This window comes from Pongo pygmaeus, chromosome 9 (genome assembly GCF_028885625.2).
Source record: "Pongo pygmaeus isolate AG05252 chromosome 9, NHGRI_mPonPyg2-v2.0_pri, whole genome shotgun sequence".
Taxonomy (NCBI): domain Eukaryota; kingdom Metazoa; phylum Chordata; class Mammalia; order Primates; family Hominidae; genus Pongo; species Pongo pygmaeus.
Genome location: NC_072382.2, coordinates 67669389 through 67687179, shown reverse-complemented (window position 1 = coordinate 67687179; position 17791 = coordinate 67669389). Strand labels below are relative to the sequence as shown.

The 17791-nt window shown below is 36.7% G+C and overlaps 1 protein-coding gene across 20 annotated transcripts in view; it reads right to left on the bottom strand.

The window, feature by feature from the left end:
- The window catches only part of STK33 (serine/threonine kinase 33), a 225311-nt gene that overhangs the window by 158955 nt on the left and 48565 nt on the right, over nt 1–17791 (bottom strand). For 2 of the 20 annotated variants that reach the window (XM_054438439.2, XM_054438436.2), the window contains exon 2: nt 3431–3525. The exons of 16 other annotated variants lie outside the window; for them this stretch is intronic. The gene's annotated coding sequence lies outside the window, so the exon portion shown is untranslated. Of the gene's footprint in view, nt 1–3430; nt 3526–15716; nt 15831–17791 lie in introns of all 20 variants that reach the window. 2 more of the 20 variants (XM_054438445.2, XM_054438430.2) reach the window with 1 other exon arrangement.

Genomic DNA, 17791 nt, shown 5'->3' with positions numbered 1-17791 from the left:
AGTCCTGCCTGCTCCTTAGGATGGAAGAGAGGCTTTGCATCTACAAAGATGAGAATGTGGAGAGCATCACACAGTATCCTGAAATCGAATAAGAATGTGTAGTATCAGTGCAAAATAAGGAATAAAAACCTAATAATAGTCTGAGGCAAAAATTACCACACTGGTTTTTTTCACACTTAGGTATTAAGGAAGGAGGTATTAAGTATTAAGGTCAAACATGGGGAGACAGCAGACAAAAGAGCATTTAAAGGTCTCTGGTGGGGAAACAGGAAGTAAAAGCACTCTAAAGTAAAAGGAAATTTACTGGTAAGGGAAGAAGAGAGGGTCCTGGTGGGGGAAATAGTTGAAATTTTATTTTCTTGTACCAGTGGAGAAATGTGTATTTATTACACATGTTGGAAAAATAGGGGGAAAAATCTACCATCACCACCACCACCAAGAATAAAAAAGAAAAACTTAATTATTTGGAAATTTAGAAACACTTTCAAAATGCTGTGATAAAAAATATAAAAACTGAAATTACAAACAGAAGACAAGGAAGACGAAAATGTTTCATAGCAAACTTAATAGGACGCCATGAAAGCCAAACTTAAAGGAAATCTTATAGCCTCAAGCTTCAAAAGCATTTCTTTTTTATTTTTATTTTTATTTTTTGAGACAGAGTCTTGCTCTGTCGCCCAGGCTGGAGGGCAGTGGCGCAATCTCAGCTCACTGCAACCTCTGCCTCCCAGGTTCAAGTGATTCTCGTGCCTCAGCCTCTCTGAATTGCTGGGACCACAGGCGCCCACCACCAAGCCCGGCTAATTTTTCTATTTTCAGTAGAGACAGGGTTTTGCCATGTTGGCCAGGCTGGTCTCGAGCTCCTGACCTCAGATGATCCGCCCGCCTCAGCCTCCCAAAGTGTTAGGATTACAGGCGCAAGCCACCACACCCAGCCTCAAAAGCATTTCTTATGAGGCAAGAAAGATGAAAAAGAAAATTAGTGCTCACTTTTAGCAACTAGGAAAGGAACAATTAAATACATAGAAAGTAGGAAGAAAAAAATGAATAAAGGTAAAGCTTCAATTAATAAAACTTAAAACATCTCAAATTGTAAAATGAAGAAATCTAAAAACTGATCTTTGAAATGATTAATAAAATAAATACCCCCACAACTTTGCTTAAAGGAAACTGAGAGAACAATATATAAATGATTAGGAGTATTAAAAAAATCATAAGTACAGGTAAGAAAGATACTAAGGCAATTATAAGACAATAGTACTTGCAATTTTGTGTGCTATTTACAAATGCTGCATAACAAACTACCCCAAAACTTAGTGGTTTAAAATAATTATTTTATTATGCTCACAGATGCTTTAGGTCAAGAATTCAGAAAGGGCTCAGCTAGGCTGGGTTTGTCATGTGATTACGTTGAGATGACAGCTGGGTTGGAGCTTTGTGAAAGTTCAAATTACACTGTTTATCCCAGATGCCAACTGGCTGTCAACAGATGCTGCCGGATGGCAGGAGCTGAGCTGGGAGCTTAGCTTGGCCTATCAATGGGGATCCTTACATATGGACTCTCCAGCATGGAAGACCCAGACTTCTTACATGGCAGTTGAGTTCCCCAGAGTGAGCCTCCCAGAGAACTGGGAAAAAGCTGCATAGCCTTTTCTGAACCAGCCCTGGAAGTCAGCATCACTTCTGCCATCTTCCAGTGGTTGAAGCAGTCATAAGCCTGCCTAGACCCAAGGAAAGTAGGCATAAACTCACATCTTGATAGAAATGTCAAAAATTTTGCAGAAATGTTTTAAAACCACCACAGCAACAAATATGAAGCCTAGAGGAAATAATTTTCTAGCAAAACGTAAATTGCCAATCATGACCCAAGAAGTAGAAAACTTGGATAGATCAAATGCCACAGAAGAGACAAGAAAAGTGACTAAAGATCAGCCATTAAATAAATGCATCAGGTAGTTTCACAGCTGGGGTGTATGAAACTTTTAAAGAAGAGAAGTGTAATATTATTTAAACCAGGGACTTTCCAATTTTAGTGAGCCTCAGAATAACCTCACCAGCTAATAAACACACATTCCTGGGCCCCATCCCAGACTGATTCTGTAAGTTTGGAGTACAGAACAGGGATCTACATTTGTAACATGCACACATGTGATGTTACCACCACTTATTCACACAATTCACTTTGAGTAGCACTGATGTAAACCAAGAGTTAGCAAACTACGGCCCAGTGGCCAAATCTGGCCTGTCACTTGCTTTTATAAATAAAGTTTTATTGGAATATAGCCAGGTTTATTCATTCACTTATTGTCTATCTCTGCTTTTGCACTACAATGGCAGAGTTGAGTAGGTATGACAGAGACCATATGGCCCACAAAACCTAAAATACTTGCCATCTGGCCCTTTGCCCAAAAAGTTTACCATGCCCTGCCTAAACTCTACCTTATTCTACCTCATTTATACCTCATTATATTTTCCCTTTTCCAAACTTAAGCAGGCTTTTTGGATATTCTGCTGACATATTCACTCCATTGGTTAAGGTGCAAAACTAATATGACAAATAGTTTTCATGGCACAGGCTATCTGCACTAAGCAACAACCAAATCACTATGTTGAAGAGGATGTGAGACTGCCCAAGCTCAGCAGGAAACAATGTTGCAATTGATTAGAGATGTCTTCTACACATATTGAAAGGGTAACTTGCAGCATGCATGCTGTGTATTTGCTAACCCTGATTATAAAATATATAAGGTTTAAGATTATTTTCAAAATCTGTTGGATAACTGCAACAAAATATGAATGTAATGCACCCATTTTTAACTGCACCATTAACAACATATCAGATTTTGCTCCAAAGGCTATGGAAGTTATTGTAATAATATGCAAATGTTTCACACTCATAAAAAAGTAGAAAAATAAAACCATTTTGTGATTTTTATCAGAGTATAATACAGACCAATTCTGTCATGTTTGTACACAAGACTTCTGAGATTGATGTCTGCTCTTGAAAGAATACGAATAATGTTTCAAATGCTATAAACCAACATTTTATCAGTTGAAAATGTCCTTATTGTCAGAACATCTTTCAAAGATGCTAACTCTAAACTTTGAGGTAATTTTTGCACATTAACACCCTTTTCCCATGATGTTAGTTCCAAAATAGTGGCCCAGAATATATCAACAGCAGAAATTATATTTCAAGATTTGCATATTTACATTATTACTTGAAAGAAAAAAAAGTCTGTTGTTCTAGGCGAAAGAAAAATGGCACAAGAAAATATGTGTACATGTTTGTTGCCTTAGGCAGAAGAAAAACTGCAGGTGAAAACTTCCAGTGTGGGTAAGCAACAGTTAAATACCAAAAGCCAGTAGAGCCAGAAGTGAGCAGCAGAGCTGCCACAGAGAGCACTGAAGGTGGCACCAGAGAACTAACCCCAGAGGAAGGTCCTAGAAGAAAGAGGTGAAGATCAGCCAGGCATGCCCAGACATGGAGTTTTTCTCACCACTATAGTTCCACACGAACAAAGCCTGGCAGACAGAAAAAACACCATTAATATTTAAGAAAGGAAAGATAAAGCATGAAAAGTAAAAGGAAGGGAAGGCAGAAGTTCACAATAAAAAGCCAGTCTTCCAAAACATTCCTACAGAGTTGTGGCTCCATTCTAATTACCAGATGGTGGTGTACAGAGCAATTAGGAAAGATGACTGGTAGTAAATAAAACTTTTCCACCAAAAATGAAGATAACTGAGGAATCAGCCTCCAGTTGCTAAAGGACTGACGTGCCAAGAACTGGAGCAGTTCTGCAAAGGATACAATGGCCCCTAGCATATCAGAAGCAAGTGTTTGTCTGTCCCAGTTCTATGTGCACTGAACCCAAATATAAAGACAATTATACATCCAGGAAAAATAAAGACCCCCAAGAATTCTAACCTGATATGTAAAATAAAGTTTTATTTATTACATAGTTTTGTTTGTGGTTTTATTTATTACACGGTTTCTCTGGTAACCCTGTATTAATAATACATAGCAAAAGGAAAGAAGGGCAGAATATCTGCGGTACAGTTGATAATATTTGTCCAGGCATGCTGGGTGAAATGCATCAACAAAGCAAGGTAATTTCAAATTTTATCTAGCATGGAAGCATTCAGAACTAAAGAGTCCATGTTTATGCCCCCAAATTGTATATGTGCCAGAGCCAGTGGCTCACACCTGTAATTCCAGCACTTTGGGAGGCTGAGGAGGGCAGATCACCTGAGGTCAGGAGTTCAAGACCAGCCTGGCCAACATGGCAAAAACCTGTCTCTACTAAAAGTACAAAAATTAGCCGGGCGTGGTGGCAGGCGCCTGTAATCCCAGCTACTCAGGAGGCTGAGGCAGGAGAATCGCTTGAACCCGGGAAGCAGAGTTTGCAGTGAGCCAAGATCGCACCACTGCACTCCAGCCTAGGCGACAAGAGGAAGACTGCATCTCAAAAAAAAAAAAAATTGTTTATACGTTCATTTTTCTGAGGAAAGATTCCAGTACATTCATCAGAGTCCCAAAACAGTCCACAGCCTAACCCACTCTACTCCCCAAAAATAGGAAGAACCATACTGCAATGTTTTACAAACTATAAGTCATTTTGGTGGGCACACATTTTTAAATTAAATAGAATAGAAAGTATAAGAGTATAACATTGATCATAAGGGTATTATTTCTTCAAACTTGTTCCAGCAGCTATATATGTTTCTCTCTCTCTCTCTCTCTCTGTGTATGTGTGTGTGTGTGTGTGTGTGTGTGTGTGTGTGTCAAGGTAAATTTTTTCATACTGAGGTCTGGGTCAATAAATTTGGAACTCATTGTTCTAAGGCATATTTGTAACATATTAAATCATCATCCATTGAAAACAAATCTGTGGTTCCAGTGGGCATTATACTGTTTTGAGTGGCATAAGACACACCAAAATGAAATTGTTATAATTAGAGAACTGCAATCTATAATACTCATAAATGAAAGTGTATCTCTATAAAGTCCTATTGATCTTAAGGAGATCAAACGCTGCCATTGAAAGGACTACACACTGTCTCTGGGAAAATGTTAAATTCTAAGTAAAATGTTTAGGAATAAAAAGAGTTAAAATATACTCCTGGGATGATAACGTCCTCTAAGCACCTCAGAAAGACGTCAGAGAAGGGGAGAGAGAGTATGGAAAGTCATCCCTAAGCCTGGTACACAGATGAGTCTTAGGAAAAAATATTTCCTTTATACAAAATAGATGAGAGAACATGGATATTCTGCCATGACTGCTTGGGTATGAACGTGTCACCACAGTGTCTGGTACCGTCTTCCGATTTTTTCTAAGCCTCAGTATGAGAAGCATTAATGGTCCATATACTGAGTTACTGGGCTTATTTCTAAAATGTTACTAATGCACTTTACAGGTTTAAGTTCTCCCAATCAACGCAAAAATTTCAAAAGTATTACTGGGTTCTACACAGCCAGACCATTACCTCTCCCCAAACTATTCATTCAACAGGGGACTAATATCCAGAATATACAAGGAACTCAAACAACTCAACAGGAAAAAAGACAATCCCACTAAAAGGTGTGCAAAGGACATGAATAAACATTTCTCAAAAGAAGAGCTACAAATGGCCAACACATGTGAAAAAAATGCTCAATATCACTAATCATCACAGAAATGCAAATCAAAACCACAATGAGATATCATCTTACCCCAATCAGAATGGCTATTATTAAAATAAAAAATAATAGATGTTGGCAAGGATGTAGAGAAAAGGGAACTCTTATAAACTGTTGGTGGGAATGTAAACTAGTACAGCCACTATGGAAAGCAGTATGAAGATTTCTCAAAAACCAAAACTAAAAAAGAATTACTATCAATGCAGTAATCCCACGACTCAGTATCTACCCAAAGGAAAAGAAACCAATGTATCAAAGGGATACTTGCACTCACATGTTTATTGCAGCATTATTCACAATAGTAATGATATGGAATCAACCTAAGTGTCCCCTCAACAGATGAATGGATAAAGAAAATGTGGTATATATATACTGGAATACTGGAATGGAATACTCTTTGGCCATAAAAAAGAATAAAGTCAGATCATTTTGCAGCAATATGGACATAACTGGAAGTCATTATCTTAAGTGAATTAAGCCAGGCAGAAAAAGGCAAATATCGCATGTTCTCACTTACATGTGGGGGCTAAAAATTTGATCACATGGAGGTATAGAGTGACAGGTAGAGAACAGAGACTGGAAAGGGTGAACGTGCGGAGGAGGGAGGATGAAGAGAACTGAATTAAAGGGTACAATTATACAGTTAGATAGAAGAAATAAATTCAATGTTTGATAGCAGAGTAGGGTAATTATAGTTAACAAAAATGTATTGTACTCAGGTGATGGACACCTTCAATACCCTGACTTGATTACTGTACACATTATATACATGCAACAAAATTTCACAGGTATCTCATAAATTTGTACAAATTTTGTAAAAGAACATGAATTTCCAAAGTGAAAGAGCCCAGAGACTTCAGAGCAAAATTAATTTTTTTAAAAGATCCACCTCAATAGTCATTGTAAAATTTCAGAACACCAAGAATAAAGAGAAGATTGGTCAAGGAACTTCACAATGGAAGGAACAGGCTGATACCACCTAATCACTATTAGCCTCACTTAAAAGTAGGACAACCAGAAACTATTATGTGCTCATGATGTAATACAATAGGAAATACAAAGCACCAGCTATGAAGTTTTATTGTTTAACAATTGAACTAGAATTTAGTCAAGTCTGAACCTAAATGCTAGTAAGTTTTTTATTCAATTGTTATATTTTTCACTACTAAAATTTCATTTGGTTCTTCTTCATATCTTCTATTTCTATGCTGAAATGTTCCCTTTTTTTCTTCTTTTTTTTTTTTTTTGTTGTTTATTCGTTGTTTGTTTGTTTGTTTGAAGAGACAAGGTCTCACTCTGTTGCCCAGGCTGGAGTACAATGGCATGACGATCATAGCTCACTGCAACCTTGAGCTCCTGGGCTCAAGCAATCCTGTCTCAGCCTTCCAAGTAGCTAGGACTATAGGCATGCACTGCCACAACCAGCTAATTAAAAAAAAAAAAAAAAGATTTTTTTTTTTTTTTTTTTTTTTTTTGAGACAGAGTCTGACTCTGTCACCCAGGCTGGAGTGCAGTGGCTCCATCTCGGGTCACTGCAACCTCTGCCTCCTGGGTTCAAGGGATTCTCCGCATCAGCCTCCCGAGTAGCTGGAATTACAGGCACCCGCCACCACACCTGGCCAACTTTTGTATTTTTAGTAGAGATAGGGTTTCACCATGTTGGCCAGGCTGGTCTCGAACTCCTGACCTCAGGTGATCCGCCCACCTCAGCCTCCCAAAGTGCTAGGATTACAGGCATGAGCCACCACGCCTGGCAGGGTCTTGCTATGTTGCCTAGGCTGGTCTGAAACCCCTGGCCTCAAGTGATCCTCCCACCTCAGCCTCCCAATGTACCGGGATTACAGGCATAAGCCACCATGCCTGGCCCCCGCTTTTTAAAATTTTGTTTCAAGTGTGTTCATAATTGCTCACTGAAGCATTTTTTACCATGGCTGCTTTAAAGTTCTTGTCATATAATTCCAACACTTGTGTCATCTCAATATTGGTGTCTGTTATTGACTTTTCTCAATCAAGTTGAGATTTCCCTGGTTTTTGGTATGATAAGTGATTTTCTGTAGTACACATTATTGTTTAGAATAACATGAGATTAAAATGGACATGTGCCAAGCGCAGTGACTCACGCCTATAATCCCAGCACTTTGGGAGGCCGAGGCAGGCGGATCAAGACCAGGAGTTCAAGACCAGCCTGGCCAATATGGGAGGCTGAACCAGGGAGGTGGAGGTTGCAGTGGGCTGAGATCATGCCACTGCACTCCAGCCTGGGTAACAGAGTGAGACTCTGTTTCAAAAATAAAAAAAATTTAAAAAATAATAAAAAATAAATAAAATGGATAAGTAACTAATGAATCAGAAGTTTTCTTGAGTAAAAAAAAATTTAGGAGCCAGGCATGGTGGCTTATGTCTGTAATCTTAGCACTTTGGGAGGCCGAGGCAGGAAGATTGCTTGAGCTGAGGCATTCAAGGCCAGACTGGGCAACATGGTGAAACCTCGTCTCTACCAAAAATATAAGAAATTAGTTGGGCATGGTGGTGTGCACCTATAGTCCAAGCTTTCAGGAGGCTGAGCTAGGAGGATGGTTTGAGCCGTGGAAGGCAGAGGTTGCAGTGAGCCAAGAATGTGCTATTGCACTCTAGCCTCAGTGGCAGAGCCAGACAGTATCCAAAAAAAAAAAAAAAAAGAGTAACAATAACAAAAGCTAATACTTAAATAGCATGATGTGTCAGGCACTATAATGAGTATTTTATACATATTAACTCATTTAATACTTACAACAAACCTATGAAGTAGGCACCATAATTATCTGAATTTTACAAATGAGGAAACTGAGGTTAAGTAATTTGCCTGCAGTCACACAACTAGTAAATGGTAAAGCTAGAATATGAATCCAAACCATCTGCCTCCAAAGTCCATGCTGTTGAAATCACTATGCCATCATGCCCCAGTAATGTATTACTGTAGCTTTATTTGTGTAAACATGTCATTGTTTTCCTATACAGGGAAATTTTAGGGTGAACCTTGTCATTTTAGTCATCATCATAGGTATTATAAAAGATTACTTTGTTGCCACTAACTAAAGAAAAAAGCCAGTAGCAGGCATATTTTTAGAAAAACAAAAGGCTCAAGAAGATAGGCAATTTTACGTGAATTTGGCAGAGCGACCTAACCTAACAAGATGTGTTCTTTTCTACACGAGTGTCTAGTGCTCAATGAATGCTTGTTGAATGAAAGAACACACACACATATGCAAGTCTCTAAAGAATGAAAGATAAACAGGATGTCAGCTACTTTTTTAAAATGTCAAAAAGGGAAAGAATATGGAGCTATGATATCCTAACAGGAGGACTTCCTAAAAGTCAAGGGTCCGGAACTCGCTTGGCCAATGAACCACTGCTATCTGGCCAATTAACCTTTCTGACAACAGAAGGATGTCTAAAAACTAAGAGAAATGTTTCAAATATTACTGATAATATAAACTGGGTTTTGTAAATTTAGGATTTGTCCAGAATCTCTTTGTCCCTTGATATGTAACCTATCCAAGAAGTATCAGCTCTAGCCAGAAGGATTTTACTATTATACAACCTGTAAAGTTTACAGAAAAGGTATTCTGAGGGAGAAAAAAAAAATAATGGCTTTCTGAAAAAATGAAATTGTAGATAACTTTGTTAAAAAACAAAAATTTAAAACGAAGTAAAAATTAAGCTTCTCACCTAGCCCATTATCATAGAGACTTACATTGCTATCAAGCCCGTTTCTCTAGGGGCTTAAAGGCAATCTCTGACACTGTGTTGCATCTCAAAATGTTCCCTCAGTGAGGTGATGAATCTCTCTTGCCCTGGTCTGATGAGGCCATGAGTGATCATTTAAGAATCAGTGTATCAGTGAACAAGATAAGGGAGCAAGCCAGCTGGCCAATATGAAGATGAAATACTTGACCTAGAGATACCACCAAAGTCTCAGCAAAAACAGGCTATGTCCTACAAACAGGTAGGAATCTGTTCACTTTTGATCTGAAACAACGGAGCACCCCTAAAATATCAACACCAATAAATAAGAGTAAACAACCCAATAGTTTTGGACTGCAGCAGGATAGCAAAAGATTTGAAGAATCTACCTGAAATTGCTTCTTCATCATAAAGTATGCCCCCTAGCAACTGATGCAATAATTACTTGGCATTAAGATAGACATATGATTTATTTGGCATTTAACTATCATGAATATACATAAAGGAACTCAGTTAGGTTACATTACACCCTTAATAGCTAACTCATAACTTAACTGTAGTACACAAATAGGAGCTAATGTAAATGCTAAGCTTCTATAGATAAATAAATAATATTTGATGTATCATCCTTCAGTGAGCCACAAACTGAAAGAAAGATTATATGATCAATTTAGGCCTGAAATCCTTAGCACACTGTTGGTGGGAATGTAGACTGGTACAGCCATTATGGAAAACAGTATGGAGGTTCCTGAAAAAATTAAAAATAGAATTATCATACAACCCAACAATCCCTCTTCTGGGTTTATATCCAAAAGAGAAGACCTTTTGCTCACCTCATAAATATATACGCACTCCCATGTTGATTACCACATTATTCACAATAGCCAAGGTATGAAAACAACCTAAATGTCTGTCAGCGAATGACTGGATAAAGAAACTGTTGGCCAGGTGTGGTAGCTCATGCCTGGAATCCCAGTGGTTTGAGAAGCCAAGATGGGAGGATCGTTTGAGGCTAGAAGTTTGAGACCAGGCCAACAACATAGTGATACCCCATCTCTACAAAAAAAAAAAAATTAATTATCCAGGTGTAGCGGGGTGTACCTGTAGTTCTAGATTCTTGGGAGGCTGAGGTGGGAGGATCGCCTAAGTCCAGGAGTTTGAATGAGCTATGATCATACCACTGCACTCTAGCCTGGGTGACAGAGCAAGACCCAGTCTTCAAAAAAAAAACAAAATTTTAAAAAGAAACAGTGGTGTGTATACGCACACGCATATACACACAGGAATATTATTCAACCTTAAAAAGGAAGTAGATCCTGCCATTTGCTACAAAACAAACCTAGCGGATATTATGCTAAGTGAAAAAAGACAGACACAGAAAGAAAAACATCACAGGCTCTGACTTATACATGGAATATTTAAAAAGAAAAGAGCTCAAATACACAGTTAGAGCACAAAACTGTAGCTACCATGGATGGGCAGGGGGCAGGAGGGGAAACAAAGAGATGTAGATCAAAGGATACAAAATACCAGATATGTAGGGTGAACAAGTTAGAGATAATATACAACATGAGGACTAAAGTTAATCAAATTGTATTATATTAGAGATTTTAGTTAAATAACTAAATTTTAGTTGCTCTTGTCATGAAAAAGTAATTATGTGAGATGAGATATGTGAATCAGCTTCACTATACTACCCATCTTACTATCTATCTATCTATCTATCTATCTATATATCTCATAACATTATGTTGTAAACCTCAAATATACATAACACATTTTTTTAAATTTAGGTTTGAAACAACATTTTACAATGGAAAATAGATGAAGCAATTAAGGACCTCTAAAGAATTCAGTTCAGATATTATGCCTTTAAAATATAAATTGAATTAAATTATATCATTACTTGAGAAATGTGTACATTTCAATGAACATATTATTTAAAAATTGACCTAATTTACTAATAAAAGAACAAGAGGCTTTTCATCTCTCCTTTTCCAAAGAGGTTTTTTAAAAAATAATTCTCAGTTTCGTGACTCAGTACTATAATACAGTTTTACAGTTTTACATTTCCTGCTTTATCTGTTGAAGCAAGATAACTCAGTAGCTATTGTCCAGGTAGATTTTCATTTCACCCAGACCACGGTTTTATACAAAGTAAATTTTCTAACTTCAGAGAACAACCACTCCTAATCAGAAACTCTTTAGGCAACGCCAAGAAAAATATCCAATGAAAGAAATTCTGTTTAAGTACAGTATGAACAACTCCTTACTAAATAGCTTTTCCCCCAACTCCAGTGCATAAAGTATGTTCCATACATATCTTTATATCACTATATATTTTGAAATTTAAAACATATAAAACGATATAGTCCTAAATTCGTTGCTATTTTACTTTTCATTTGTTCAAATGTTTCACAACTTATGTCTGTGGTACTACAAGCCCCTTCAAAAGACTTAAATTGTATTAAAATACTACTTTCAATTTAAAGAGCAAAATATCTGAAAAATTAAGGTCACAATGTTAGAGAGTCTAATGGAGTATGGATTTCTGCTTGAAGTACTTCAACCAGAAACCTCAGCAATCTTAAATCTGTCTCTCCTGGATATAATAAGTTTTAAAGCTTTGAATGAATTTTCAGACTATGTTTCACATCTCTCATAACTTCAGAAGAAGATGCAGCAGAGAAGCAAAGAGAACAGTCTCTATAATAATGGAATTTTTATGCAGTACCAATAAGTTACAGAGCCTTTAAAACAAAAGATGAATAGGATCATTTTTAAAGGAGGAAAAATAAGCGTTAGAAGGTTTCTTTGTAAGAATTTGCTCATAGGTACAAAGTACTTTTCAAAAGATCAAGAAATAGTAGGTTCTTTGATTCAGGATGTCATAAATGTTACAGAATCACGATTAAATCAACTATTAGTTTCAAAATATAAGGGTTTTATTTCAATATTTCTACGATAAATGTGGCTAGTTCCATATGTCATTACGAAACCTAAGTCAATTTTCAGATAGGGCACTGACCAGGAAATACTGACAGACAAAAATCACATGGAACATGTACAAATCTGAAATAGGGAAACAACACAAAATACATTTCAAAAAAATTGCTTTTAAAATGTTTGTCATCTAAAACAGTGGTTCTCAACGGAAGTGATTTTGCCTCCCAGGGGATGGCTGGCAATGTCTGGGGACATTTTTAGTTGTCACAACTAGAGGAGTGCTACTGGTATCTAGAGGGTAAGAAACCAACGATGCTGCAAAACATCCAAAATGCATACGGCTGCACCACAAGAAAGAATTACCCACTCCAAAATGTCAATAGGGCCAACACTGAGAAATACTGACCTAAAAGAATACCAAGCACATGATCAAATATGCTTGAATGATGCAAAAATACTTGCTGAATGAATTAATGAATTTTAATAAATGAAAAGATTTAGTTTGCACTTTTTTTTTTTAAGACACTCTGTCATCCAGGCTGGAGTGCAGTGGCACGATCTCGGCTGCAACCTCTGCCTCCCCAGGCTCAAGAGATCCTCCCAACTTAGTCTCCTGAGTAGCTGGGACTACAGGTACACACCACCACACCCAGCTAATTTTTGTATTTTTTGTAGAAACGGGGTTTCGCCATGTTGCCCAGGCTGGTCTTGAACTCCTGGGCTCAAGCAATCCACACGCCTCAGCCTCCCAAAGTGCTGGAACTACAGACACGAGCCACTGCGCCCGGCCTGGTTTTCACTTTTTATAGCTTCTTATTATCTCCATCAATTTGATGCCACCCAATGCAGACTGTTTTGTTCTCCAAATATTTATCTACTCATTCATGAGATTCCCCTAGGGTGACAAATATGACCAAAGAGATGAAAAATCACATGTCCATTAAGGATCTTGCCCTATGATATGGTTTTCCAAGGAATCTAAAAGAGGGACACATATTCACCATTTAATTGTCACTCAAATCAGCAGGTGAAAACATTTCAAATGTCTTCAGTGATTAAGAGCTCAAAAATATATTTTTAACTATGGGAATTAAAACACTATTATTTTATTTGGCCACATTTGTTGATAAACCAAGGTATTTCAAATTTACAAGTCAAAACCAAATAAGTAAAATTTAAATACTCTTTAGAAAATACTCATTGTGGTTCTGTAATTTGCAACAACATGGATGGAACTGGAGATTATGATGTTAAGTGAAATAAACCAGGCACAGAAAGACAAACATCACATGTTCTCATTTATCTGTGGTATCTAAAAATCAAAACAACTGAACTCACAGACGTAGAAAATAGAAGGATGGCTACCAGAGGGTAGGAAGGGTTGTTGGTGGTAGGGGGAAGATGGCAATAGTTAATGGGTACATTAAAAAAATGGAAAGAATGAATAAGACCTACTATTTGATAGCACAACAGGGTGACTATAGTCAATAATAACTTAATTGTACATTTTAAAATAACTAAAAGTATAATTAGATTATCTGTAATACAAAGGATAAATACTTAAGGGGATAGATACCCCATTCTCCATGATGTGAGTATTACACATTGCATGCATGTATCAAAATATCTCATGGACCCCATAAATATATACCTACTATGTACTCACAAAAATTAAAAATATAAAAGAAAACACTCGTGTGAAAAATGCAACTAGAAAAGGTTAAAATGCCCACGTGATTTTTTAAATAGTAATTCACAATTGCCAGTTCAAAATAATACTAAATGATTTTTTTCCATTTTTTTATTATACTTTAAGTTCTGGGATACATGTGCAGAATGTGCAGGTTTGTTACATAGGTATACATGTGCCATGGTGGTTTGCTGCACCTATCAACCCATCAACTACATTAGGTATTTCTCCTAATGCTATCCCTCCCATAGCCCCCCATCCCCCGACAGGCGCCAGTGTGTGATGTTCCCCTTCCTGTGTCCATGTGTTCTCATTGTTCAACTCCCACTTATAAGACTCTGGCATTCCCAATTTAATCTAATATGAAAACTATCCCAAGTGGAAATTATATATATATATATATATATATATATATAATACATGTATATATATTCCATATTTACATGTATCGTTAACTGTCATGTAGCTACAGATTGATTTTATTAACAAATACTTAGAAGAATAATGATTGTTTCTCAAAAGAAAATTATGAGTAAATTTTATTTTTTCTTTATAGCTTTTTAAATTTTTCAATTGTTTTACTATCTACATAATAATTTTGTAAGGAAAGTGAACTATATATTCAAAGAAATAGAGCCTTGGATAACTGACATATACTCATTGTTTTCTATAGAACCATATATTATTCCAGGGTTAAAATTTAAGAACAATAGTTAATCATAAAGATATGAAATTCCCAAACTATTTCCCTTTAAAGAACCTAACACTTATGCATGGGGGAAAACAATATAACTAAAAGAGACTTATTTTTAAAATGCTTCTAACCAAAATCATAATGTTAAATAAATTACAAATACTAAGTCAATTATAAATGTTTACACATTATTCTGCTACTGTACTTTGTTTTAGTTGTCCTTAGAGACAAATGTTTCTATGAGAAATAAGTCACTCCCTCTTATATTTAAATATTGCCCTGAGATAATGTTATTCCAATAAGAAATATTCTAAAAACTGCATCAGCTAAAACCATGACATGGTCCCGCTTACAGTCATAGATTGAAGAGCAATCCAAAAGCTTTTCAAATGTTTATTCAGAGAGAAGTGAAGGGCACAACTTCTCAAAGGGAAATGTTTTTTAATAAAAACTTACAAATAGGAAGCTGTCTACCAGAAGTGCAAGTCCAAATGAACCAATGAATAAGGAAATTCTTTGTGGGATTATTCCAACCTCATCTGAAGCCACATGCACTTGGAAAACCCAGAACAATCAAAATAAATCCATTACCTAGACATGCTTTCAAATCTATTTCTTTCTACTGGGAATCAACAACCAGTGAGGGTGTTGATTTGTTCTTTTCATCCTTTTTTACAGCTAAATGAGCATGCAAACCTTTAAAAGAGAGGCAAAAATAGAAATGACAGCACCATTTATGAATCTAAAATAATCTCTGTGAAACAGTGTCACTAAATTGGGCAAAACGAAATATAAATATTCCAATCAAGTAGTATCCCTTTGAAGGAAAATACAAATTTAGGATTACTAATGTTACAAAGTATTTATATGCATATCAGTCTCCTGAGCGTTTGTTTAAAGATTACTAAATACTCTTTAAGGGCAATCTAGCCACCAACAATTACCTTATAAATTAGTTTAAGAAATTTATATTAAGAGCTTACCATGTGCAAGGGATTGTATTAGGCACAGTGAAAGAAGCAGACTCATCCTTCACAGGCTTTGGTCTCAAGAAACATAAAGGTCTAGTTAGGAAGGTAAGACATGCCTAGAAATAACTTCAAAACAAGAAGAAAGATGAATGACCAACACAATCTTGAGCAAAAAGAACAAAGCTAGAGGGATCACACCTCCTAATTTCAAAATACAGTCATGTGTTGCTTAACAATGGGAATACATTTGAGAAATGTGTCATTGGGTAATTTATCACTGTGCAAACATCATAGAGTGCGCTTACACAAACCTAGATGGACCAACCTACTACACACACAGGCTATGTGGTGTAGCCTCTTGTTCCTAGGCTACAAACCTGTATAGCATTTTACCATATTAAATACTGTAGGCAATTGTAACACAATGGTATTTGTGTATCTAAACACAGAAAAGGTATAGTAAAAACACAGATAAAATATTTTTTAAATGATATACATGTATAGGGCGCTTACCACGAATGCAGCTTGCAGGACAGGAAGATACTCTGGGTACAACAGTGAGTCAGTAGTGAGTGAATGTGAAGGCACAGGTCATTATTGCATACTACTGTACACTTTACAAATACTTGTACACTTAGGCTACACTAAATTTATTTTTAAAACTTTTTCTTTCTTCAATAATAAACTAACTCTAGCTTACTGTAACTTTTTATTGATATACGATAATTGCACATATTTATGAGATTTTGATACATTCACACAATGTGTAATGATCAAATCAGGGTAATTAGGCTATCCATTACCTCAAACATTTATCATTTCTTTATGATGGAAACATTCCAAATTTTGTCTTCTAGCTATTTTGAAATATAAAATAAATTACTGTTAACTATAGTCACCCTTCTGTGCTATCAAACACTAGAACTTATTCCTTCTATCTAACTATATTTTTGTACTCACTAACCAACCTCTCTTCATCCCCCCCTACCCTACCCTTCTCAGCTCCTTAGAACCATCAGTCTACTCTCTACTTCCATGGCATTAACTTGTTTATCCCCCACATGAGTGAAATCATGCAATATTTGTCTTTCTGTGCCTGGCTTATTTAAGATAACGACCTCCAGTTCCACCCAAGTTGCTGCAAATGACAGGATTTCATCGTCATTTATGGCTGAATAATATTCTGCTATGTATATTTACCACATTTTCTTTATCCATTCATCCACTGATGGGCACTTAGGTTGATTCCATATCTTGGCTACTGTAAATACTGCTGCAATAAACACAGGAATGCAGGTATCTCTTTTCTTTTTTTTTGGATATATATCCAGCAGTGGGATTGCTGGATCATATGGTAGACTATTTTTAGTTTTCTGAGGAACCTCCATACTGCTTCCATAATGGATGTACTAATTTAAATTCCTACCAACAGTGCACTGGCTTCTCCCTTTCTCCACATCCTCACTAGCATCTGTTACTTTTCCTTTTGGAGAATAGCCATTTTAACTGGGGCAAAATATTACATTGTGGTTTTGATTTGCATTTCCCTTATGATTAGCGATAAGAATTTTTTCATATAGAGTTGGCCATTTGTATGTCTTCTTTTTTGTTGTTGTTTGTTTGTTTCTGTTGAGACGGAGTTTCATTCTTGTTGCCCAGGCTGGAGTGCAATGGTGCAATCTCGTCTCACTGCAACCTCCGCCTCCCGGGTTCAAGTGATTCTCCTGCCTCAGCCTCCCTAGTAGCTGGGATTACAGGCACACGCCACCACGCCTGGCTAATTTTGTATTTTTCTTAGAGATGAGGTTTCACCATGTTGGCCAGGCTGGTCTCGAACTCCTGACCTCAGGTGATCTGCCCGTCTCAGCCTCCCAAAGTGATGGGATTACAGGCGTGAGCCACTGCACCTAGGCCTGTATGTCTTCTTCTGAGAAGTTATTGAGGTCATTTGCTCATTTTTAAAATCAGATTATTCATTATTTTGCTATTGAATTGTTTGAGTTCCTTATCTACTCTGGTTATGAATTCCTTGTGGATGGAGAGTTTGTAAATATTTTCTTCCATTCTGTAGGTTGTTGCTTCACTCT